Raw genomic sequence first — 10077 nt, forward strand, 5'->3', positions numbered from 1 at the left:
AAAAAATTAAAAAATACACAAAGTACAAAAAAAAAAATACAAAAACGGAGTCAACAACCGCCACGTCCTCGATTTGTGACTCTGGGTTCGGCAGAGAGCGGGATATAAAAACAAAAAAATATTCTTTTACATTTTTTACGATGGATAATTTGCCATGAATGGTTTGCTGAATTTTTATTCGTCATAATGTATCCGAGTTTCAGATACTTAGAGTCAGGACTCAAATTGTACGAGGTGTGTTCAAAAAGTATTGCGAATTTTGAATATCCGCGGGTTACGTATATTCGATTTTCGATTTTTTTGTGGCGTTATGTTGGTACTCATGTTTCTCATTTATGCCGACAAGTACGGCCATTTTGAATGTTCAGTTAATTTTTGACAGCTGCTTTGCTTGCACGTGTTTTGGCTCGTCTTCGATTTTTGCCTATTCCAAAAAATGGATCAAAGAATCTGTATCAAATTTTGTGTGAAAAACAAAATTAAGTGCGCGGACGCATTCCGAATGTTGACTGTGGCATATGGTGCAGCTACCTTGGACCGAAGCAACGTTTATCGGTGGTACAAAATGTTTTCCGAGGGCCGAGAAGATGTGAACGACGAAGAGCGTGCCGGACGCCCGAGCACGTCAACAACAGACAAAAACATTGATGAAGTGAAGAAAATAGTATTGGTCAATCGTCGAATCACCGTTAGAGAAGTTGCCGAGGACCTAAACATATCGATTGGCTCGTGCCATTCGATTTTTACCAATGATTTGGGCATGACACGGGTCGCCGCGAAATTCGTACCAAAATTGCTCAATTTCGACCAAAAACAGCATCGCATTAACAACACACTAATAATGCCGCAGCCACCGTATTCCCCAGATCTGGCCCCCTGTGACTTTTTCTTGTTCCCGAAACTGAAGAGGCCCATGAAAGGACGACGCTACGCTACGATTGAGGAGATAAAGACGGCATCGAAGGAGGAGCTGAACAAGATCACAAAAAATGATTTTTGAAGTGCTTCGAGGATTGGAAAAAACGTTGGCACAAGTGTATAATATCTGGTGGGGATTACTTTGAAGGGGACAAAATAGATATTCATGAATAAATAAATAATTTTTGAAAAAACACAAAATTCGCGATACTTTTTGAACACACCTCGTACATTCGCGATCACAAACATCTAGAGATACAAATTTTTGTCAAAATCGAACTATTGTTCGCATTTGCGTCCGCCATATTGGATCCGCCATTTTGAATATCCGATTTCAGATTCGGATTCAGCGACCTCAAAAACCATGATTTACCAAATTACAATCGAATCGATGAAGTATAAACATGTTTTTTTTCAAATGCGCACATATGCGTTATGAGACAAAAATGGCACGACTTTTTTCTGCGCATATGTGCGTAACTCACAGTTAAGGGGTTATGTGTCTATTGGGTCTAATAACCGGAGTAGAAACACAATTTACGATTTTTAACCATCACATTATTACTATGTTGGAGGAATATCGCTTTTCATTTTTACATCTTCTCTTTTTCTCTTACGATAATATTTGTTAATCATTGTATCTATCATTGTATTTTAATGCGTTACATACTTTATGACGTTTTTTGACTATGCTTGATTTATATAATACCGTTATGACACCGTTTATTATTTGTTAAATTCAGAATTTAATCAGCGTTGATAATGGTCAAAATATTGACCGAAACGTTCGCTTTATATTTATATTTAAAGAGTACTTATTGTTTAATTCTTTTTTGTCACCTTTTATTGTAATTTATTAGTAGACATTATATTAAAGAATATTATTTTTATATATGTTTTACTTTCTAACATAATTTGAATTTTTATATTTACTGCTCTTAACAGCCTTTTATCAAATTTATTATAAATTTTTTAGTTCTAGTATAATCATCAAAATAATCAGTAATTGCGGTTCTAGCTTACTTTTACCAAGAAACAAAAAATCTAAAAATGGCTCGTGTTGATGTCATTTATTACATAGCAAAGTATTTGCCAAAATTGCTTAGAGGAATTTTTATATGTATATATAAGTATTCCATCAACATTAAAAGTTAATTAAATAATATCACCATAATATTTATGTTTCTTTTGTAAATTGTGAGTAATGCCAATATAATGCAAATCACCACTACTGCCTAACTTTTTTACAAGTGCTGTTCTACTTGTTTTTAATAGGGTATGGTCATCTTTAGGAAGATTTTGAATGTTTGTGTGCACTTTAAGAATTTTTAATAACTTGTTTATCGATAAATACTTAATATTTTCGTTTATGTACCATTATCATCATTACTATCATTGTATTTCACTTTTTATAGATTATTGTTACTCTGTGATGTACTATTATTTGAAGATGATGCAGACTCATTATCAAAATTACTATTAAAATCTTCGCAGTATATATATATATATATATATATATATATATATATATAATACAGGGTGTCTCAGATTTACCGTATCACACGTTAATGGGAGATTCCTGAGGCGATTTGGAGACGATTTTTCCTCAGCAAAAATGTCCAGACACTAATAATTTTCGAGTTATAAACGATTGAAAATAAAAGCTTTTTTGTAAATTTAACCTTGTAAAAATTAATTATCAACAAAACTATATTTTTAGTTAATTTCAAGTAAAGTAAGTTTACTTTAATAGAATTTTAATTTAAGGCTTAGTTACAAAGATACATGATTTCAAAAATTGGGAACATTAAAAAAATGACCTTTCTCGATATTTTTGCTGAGAAAAAATCGTCTCCAAATCGCCTCAGGAATCTCCCATTAACGTGTAATATGGTAATTCTGAGACACCCTGTATATATATATATATAACCCTGTATATATAAAAAAACAAAAATTATATTTTTTACATTTGAATATTACAATCGTATATTTCTTCGTCTCTGATAACTCGACGCTTTTACTGTTTTGAAGGCAAAGTATATATGTGTTTGCACCGATTTATGATATGTACATTGTGATTTAATACCGTTGCTGCTTTCTATTTCTATAGTTGACTTCATAATTTTTTTTATTCTCAATTTATTAGAAAGATCTTTGTTCGCTTTAATTTGTCGCATAAGTTTTTTATGTTTAAATTCGTATACGCATATACGACTCCAACTGCGACTAACCATTTTAGCAGATTGAAAGGATTTGTAGTCTAACATAGTCATTATTTTGCTTGATATTTCAAGAGGCAACTCTTTTATAAAATCGGTTTTAGTTTCGTCATATAAACCTATATAGTTCAACAGTTTCTTCAACATTTCCATTTTTAATAATAATTGAAGCGACTTACTTGCTTTATATAAAGCACGAAAGTGGTTTTTTACTATCGGATAAGTTTGTCGCTATGAGGCCATCTAGCGGCGCGGTTTCGTATTAGTTCGATGAATACATGTTTACTGCGTGTACTTCCTAAAATCCATTTATTTACTTTACATTATTAGATTTAATTAAAAATTGTTAATAAAAAACCACTCCTCAATGTTTAAAGTCGACCAGACTGGCAATAATTTATTATAAATAATTATTTGAAATACAACAACAACGTTTCGGCTGTCATTGCAGCCCTTTTCAAGTACATCAAATTTAAAACAGTAAATCAACTTCTATGCAAACTACCGACAATGTTAACGCTTGTTTTGATGAACAATGTAAGACTGCCGTTGTTGTTGTATTTCAAATAATTATTTATAATAAATTATTGCCAGTCTGGTCGACTTTAAACATTGAGGAGTGGTTTTTTATTAATTATTACTGGCAACCTTAAGGATTATTATTTAAAAATTGTTAACTTTCACACTTTTTTATAATAAAATAATGTTCTAATATGTATTGCGACGACTTTTCTCGCCCCGGAGCAAATGCGGCGAGCAGAGGTCGTCGTCAAAAAAAGAAAGAAGAATAGAAAATTTTTTATTCTTGAAAAATTATTATCTGACGCGGGAACTAAGTTGGTGGTCGCTACGGGCATGCCGCAGCAGAGTGTGCCAGCCGACGGATATGCGAAATTACTCGAAATTTTGGGCGTCAGGCACGATCTTTCGCGACAATTCGCGACATACTGAATTACGCGAAAATCCGGCTGGAAGTTCCGCAACGGGCCGGCTGCTCACCTAACGGTAGAGGGGCAGGGTGTGGTTGCCGCGAAAGAATTAATAAATCGTTGACACTAAGGGTGCCATTACATGAAGCGCGGAAATGCGGAAACGCGGAATAGAATAGTAACCAAATTCCCGCGTTCCGTTCCGTCTGTTTTGATTGCCTTATATTACATGGAGCTGATTTTGAGAAGAAAAGAGGAACGGAAAATTATAAAATATTAATTTTTGACGATATTTATCAATTAAAATGCTTGTAACTAATAAATAAGCTGAAAAAATAAACATATTAATAAAAATTACTATATATTGGGTAAAAACAATTTTAAAAAATGAATAAAAATGTATATTTGTCACCATAATGTTCCGCTTTTCCGTGCAAATAGTGCTCCATGTAATATAAGGCAATCAAAACAGACGGAACGAGCACGTCAAATCATTGTCAATGTGGACACAGTATTCCATCAAATTTTGGAGTCAATTGAAGAAGAAAGTTTTTATATATTTCGATTGTTTTATTATTTTAAAAGTAACAATATAATATCAAGTACAATATCATGGATTCAAACATCATGTTGATAATTATTATGAAGTATCTTATACAAGCACGGGATGAACCAATAATAAGATATGCAGAGATAACTATGAAAAAAGTTATTTCAATGTATATTTTATATTTGCGTTATAAGAAACTGCAAGAAGACAAAAGGAACCGTAAAATATGGGTCTTGTGTGAGTTTTGATTGAGTATTAGACTGTCAAGCTTCTTTTTATGTTGCACACTTTCAGTTTGATATATATACGTCTCTTTCCTTTAACATAAATAAATAAACAACTAAAATTATTGCTTATATAAATGACTCAATTGATTGTTCTGACATACTATACGTACTCATAATAACCACAGCATTGCTGTCAACATTTATAAGATCTCTGTAGTTTCATCGTATGTTTTGAAACAATGGTGGTTCAAAATTATTCCACATGATCCCCTGAAAATAAAACCGCAATAGCCACACTTTATTGCCTGTGAATAAATACAATCGTTTAATTATCTTTATTTCATCTAAAATGAGGTTATGACTTTGCAATAGGTGTTAATAATTTGTTATTCTGTAATTTTATATCAATATCAAAAGTGTGTAAATTACAAAAACTTTTCTCTAAAAATAACAAGCTACTATATCTTTACTGAATACTAAAAAAATTCAAATATACTTACAGGACCATCCATTTATAAAGTTTTTATTTTTTATATATTTTTGAATCCACGTGCACACACGGTAACGCCCAGTAAGCAAAAAATCATTGCTACAACGTTATTTTTGTTGGCAAGTATATAGTTTTTAACATTGTATGCAACATCATTATGAACAAACTCTGACATCGATTTAGAGGTTTCGGTAATGTTGAAATTAACATTTTTAAAATATTTTATTAATATTTTGAGCAATATATGTTATTAAATAATATTTTTAAAACATTTATAAAACATCAGTTAAAATATTTTTTTAGAATATTTATTAATAATATTTTAAACATATATTTATATAAAACATTATATCATAGCGTTTAGAAAATTTATATAAAATCAACATTATAAAATATTGATTAAATATTTCTTGCTTACTGGGCGGCTTCCGCTCAAATGTGCAGAAAAAAACGACTCAATTCGCGGAAACGCGGAATAGTTATTTTTCTAGTTAAATTCTCTTCCGCGTTTCCGCGCTTCATGTAATGGCACCCTAAGGATACACGAAATTTAACCATACCAATTTTACGCAACAACTCTATAACAAATTACACGTCCTAAAAGAGCGAACAACAGATTCGGCGATCGAGAAAATCGAAGCTTTGATTCGAAAGAGTCTCCGTGATAATCAGAGAACGAAAGTATCGCAGCAAAATAATATAATTCGATATTTAACGCAAATACGCCGGCGACCGGCAGTCCACGGCTATCGCCGTCTCGTTCACTCTCGTGCGCGTATGCTTTCTGTCTTCGTCGCTTTCGCGCTCTCGCACGCGGTTTTTTTTGTCCTTCGCTCTCGCTCTATTACACGCGACAATCGAATTGTACGGCCGACACCAATAATTATTACGCGATTTGTCTTATTCACTCACACATGCAATACTCGACATTCCCATCAAAAACGCAATAGTTCCAACACACAAATAAACGCGACACAAAAATTGAGACGACGCGACGACAATGAATCCCCGAGAGATGTAAATCGCGAAGGTAACTACGACGCGTACAGATTCCCGAAATTCCTCGCCGCTTGACCACGATCGCTTTCGACAAATCACCAACTCGAAATTGTTTCTAATAACGGGCTGAGCTCGTACGCTAACGGATAAAATTCCGAATAGGTAAACCCTCCAATTTTTTTGAAACTACACTATTTTTTGTATTTTTGAACGCTGATTACGAATATGATACTGAAAATTTGCGACGTCATTTTCAAGGTCAAAACTCAAAAAAACTGAAAAAATATCTTTTTAGACCTTATTTCAATAAATATTAATGTAACAAAAAAGTGTTTCAAATAAAAATTGCAGTTCTTATAAAAATACATCATTTATATTTTATACATTTTTTGCGTAAAACTGATTGTTTTTGAAAAAAACCCAATGTGGAACCTCGCTTCGCGTGGAAAAGTGTATGCGTGGAAACAGTGGATTCCGCCCCCCTGCGGTGGGCTCCACTACCGAAAAGCTAGACAAATAGGTTTGCGTGAAACCTCGCTCTGCGTAGAAAGTTGCAAACCCATGTGGAAACTCGCTTCGCGTGGAAAGTTGCAAACCCATGTGGAACCTCGCTTCGCGTGGAAAAGTGTATGCGCGGAAACAGTGGGTTCCGCCCCCCTGCGGGGGGCTCCACTACCGAAAAACTAGACAAATAGATTTGCATGGAACCTCGCTCTACGTGGAAAGTTGTAAACCCATGTGGAATCGTATATGTACTGCAAAGTACATGCTTAGAAGGGAGAACAGATATAAGATTTAGATTCCATCATTTTTGTTAAAAACTCATTTGTACGGTAAAAATTAATAGGACATAAATGTTTTTCTCTGTAAGATCTAAAACTTTTGTCTAAAATATTTATCATAATTTTTCGTATTTACTGAGATAAACGTTAAAAACTATAAATTTTATGGGTTTTTCATAATTTTTACTATGAAAATGAGAGATGCGCCAATTTTCGCTATGATATTCGTAATCAGCGCATCAAAATACGTAAGAATACTGAGTTTTAAAAAAATCAGAGGTGAGCACTTTTCGGAACTTCACCCGCCGTTTTTGGTCTTTAATATCGATTTTCTCGAAAACTATCAGTTTTACGCAAAAAATGTATACAACATAAATGATGTATTTTTATAAAAACTGCAACTTTTATTTGAAATATTTTTTTGTTACATCAATATTTATTGAAATAAGATCTAAAAAAAAAAAAAATAAATAAATAAATAATAATCCTTAAGGTTGCCAGTAATAATTAATAAAAAACCACTCCTCAACGTTTAAAGTCGACCAGACTGGCGATAATTTATTATAAATAATTATTTGAAATACAACGTTTCGGCTGTCATTGCAGCCCTTTTCAAGTACATCTATAAAAAGTTAAATCAAAATAATTATAATTTAATACACTTTTTCGCAACAAATAATTATACATTTAAAAACAAAAATGTGTTACATACCAAATTTAAAACAGTAAATCAACTTCTATGCAAACAACCGACAATGTTAACGCTTGTTTTGATGAACAATGCAAGACTGACAGAAGTAAGCACATAATAAATAGATGTTAACTGTTCGCAAGAATCTTAGTCACTAAGCGTTAAGAAAATAGAGACGAAACTAAATGTGTCTTTCGTAATTTAAATCGTCATAATAATTATATAATATTTTTTTTTTTTTTAAGATCTAAAAAATTATATTTTTTTAGTTTTTTTGAGTTTTGACCTTGAAAATGACGTTGTCGCAAATTTTCATTATCATATTCGTAATCAGCGTTCAAAAATACAAAAAATAGTGTAGTTTCAAAAAAATTGGAGGATTCACCTATTCGGAACTCCACCCCAAAATCTTTCTTGTCCTCTCTCTCGGCTTTTTGGCCTCTTTCTCTCGATGTCTTACTGTGTCAAGCGGTCGCGCCAATCTCCCGGGCCTGTCGACTCGCTATCGGCAGTTGGGCGAATTTGACGAGTCGGGGGTAGGATTCCGACAGGCAATTAGGGCTTTCCGCGATTTTTCCGACTCGCTTGACAATAACGAAATGTGTGTGGGGGGGGGGGGTACTTTCGGTACCCCTCGCGACAATAATACAATATAAAAAAAACTCGCTGAGGAAGCACATTATTTCTAGGCTTTCGCGGCCTGGAACAGCGACCTCTTTATCATAGGTCGGCCGACGGGGTTCTGGCGAGGAGGGAGCGGGGGTGGGGAAATTATTCGCGGTCCTCGGGGCCCTTCTTGGCGCCTGCTGGCGGGCACGCCCCTGCGGCTTTCTCTCTCCGTGGCCGTTGTTGTGCTGCCTTCTCTTAGGGTCACGTGTTCCGTGCGTGATGTTTTCGATTCCTTGTTTGCCGCTTTTTGCCTTCCTTGTTAATTTCTCCTTGTGTCGGAATGCGATAGGAAAATTAAGTAGAAGAGACTTAATCAGATTGCCTCCAACGGCTGCTGTTTCTTTATTTAATGGAATTCGGAATTTAAAGAATTATTATGCGGTTGTAGAACTAATATAACTCAAAACAGAGCAATGAATTTTGATGAATTGATAATCGTGATTTATTTCGTCAATTTTTTAATTGCACAACTAGATAACACACACATACACAAATTAATAAACAAAGAGACTAATTGATCGAGATCGCTGTATAATTGCTGTGTTTAGTGTCTGATGTCCACCGCAAATTATTAATTCATCACGTATCGCTGTATTGTACGAGAATCCGAATCGCCGGAGTTCGTGAGCGCTTCTGCCGAAAAGGGAGCTCTCGTCCCAGAATATCGCCCGCGATTCGGCTAAGAAGAGAAGGAATGTGTTGTTCGCGGCAGACCGGTAAACACAGGTCGGGACTTCGATACATGGCTCAATATAAATGAAGAAATTTACATTATCGATGTCTTCAAGAGAATTAGGAAAGAAGGAGGCAAAAGCATTCGCAAACCCTCCTGATTAAATAATTCCTCTCGGCAAGACTCCCGCAATACATAAAAAAATAAAAATAAACTCGTTAACAATAATATCTCTTTCTCTCTCTCTCTCTCTCTCTCTCTCTCTCTCTCTCTCTCTCTCTCTCTTTCTCTCTCTCTCTCTCTCTCTCTCTCTCTCTCTCTCTCTCTCTCTCTCGCTCTCTTGGCGCGGCCGCTCGGCTTTACGGCCCCGCGTTGGGGAGTGACGGGCGTCGGGACGACCACGTCACAGTATATATATATGTAATATTTTAACGAAGTAGAATTTTTAATGTAACTTAAAGGGTGCTCTACACAATGCTGCTTTTGATGCTTGTCGCTGACTTCTTTTGTTGCCAGCTTTTCGCTCTTTCAAAACGAATTTCTGGTTGACGAAGTCGCTAGCGTTAAATCATTTATACGTTGCTGATAAAAAAAATAAACAAGATAAGCAGTTTGATCACCAGTAAATTTTAAAAACAAGATTGATAGAATTAAATCGACCAACTGGCTAAGGTGTTGAATTTAATTTATTAGCAACGTTTCGACCGCTATATCGGGTCCTCTTCAGGCTACAATAAACAAAAAAAATTTTTTTACAAATGAATTGAAGTTTAAGGCGCATCAAACCAATGTAGGATAAATTAGCAATAAATGTATAACAACACACTAATAAATTATAAGTATGAAATAAAAATGAAATAAAATGTACAAATAATTACACCTAATCATTAAAATAATAGAAATATATTCCAGTGCAAATAAAATAAGTAT

Source organism: Nylanderia fulva, unplaced genomic scaffold (assembly GCF_048542155.1).
Source record: "Nylanderia fulva isolate GAGA-0341 unplaced genomic scaffold, ASM4854215v1 Scaffold122, whole genome shotgun sequence".
Taxonomy (NCBI): Eukaryota; Metazoa; Arthropoda; class Insecta; order Hymenoptera; family Formicidae; genus Nylanderia; species Nylanderia fulva.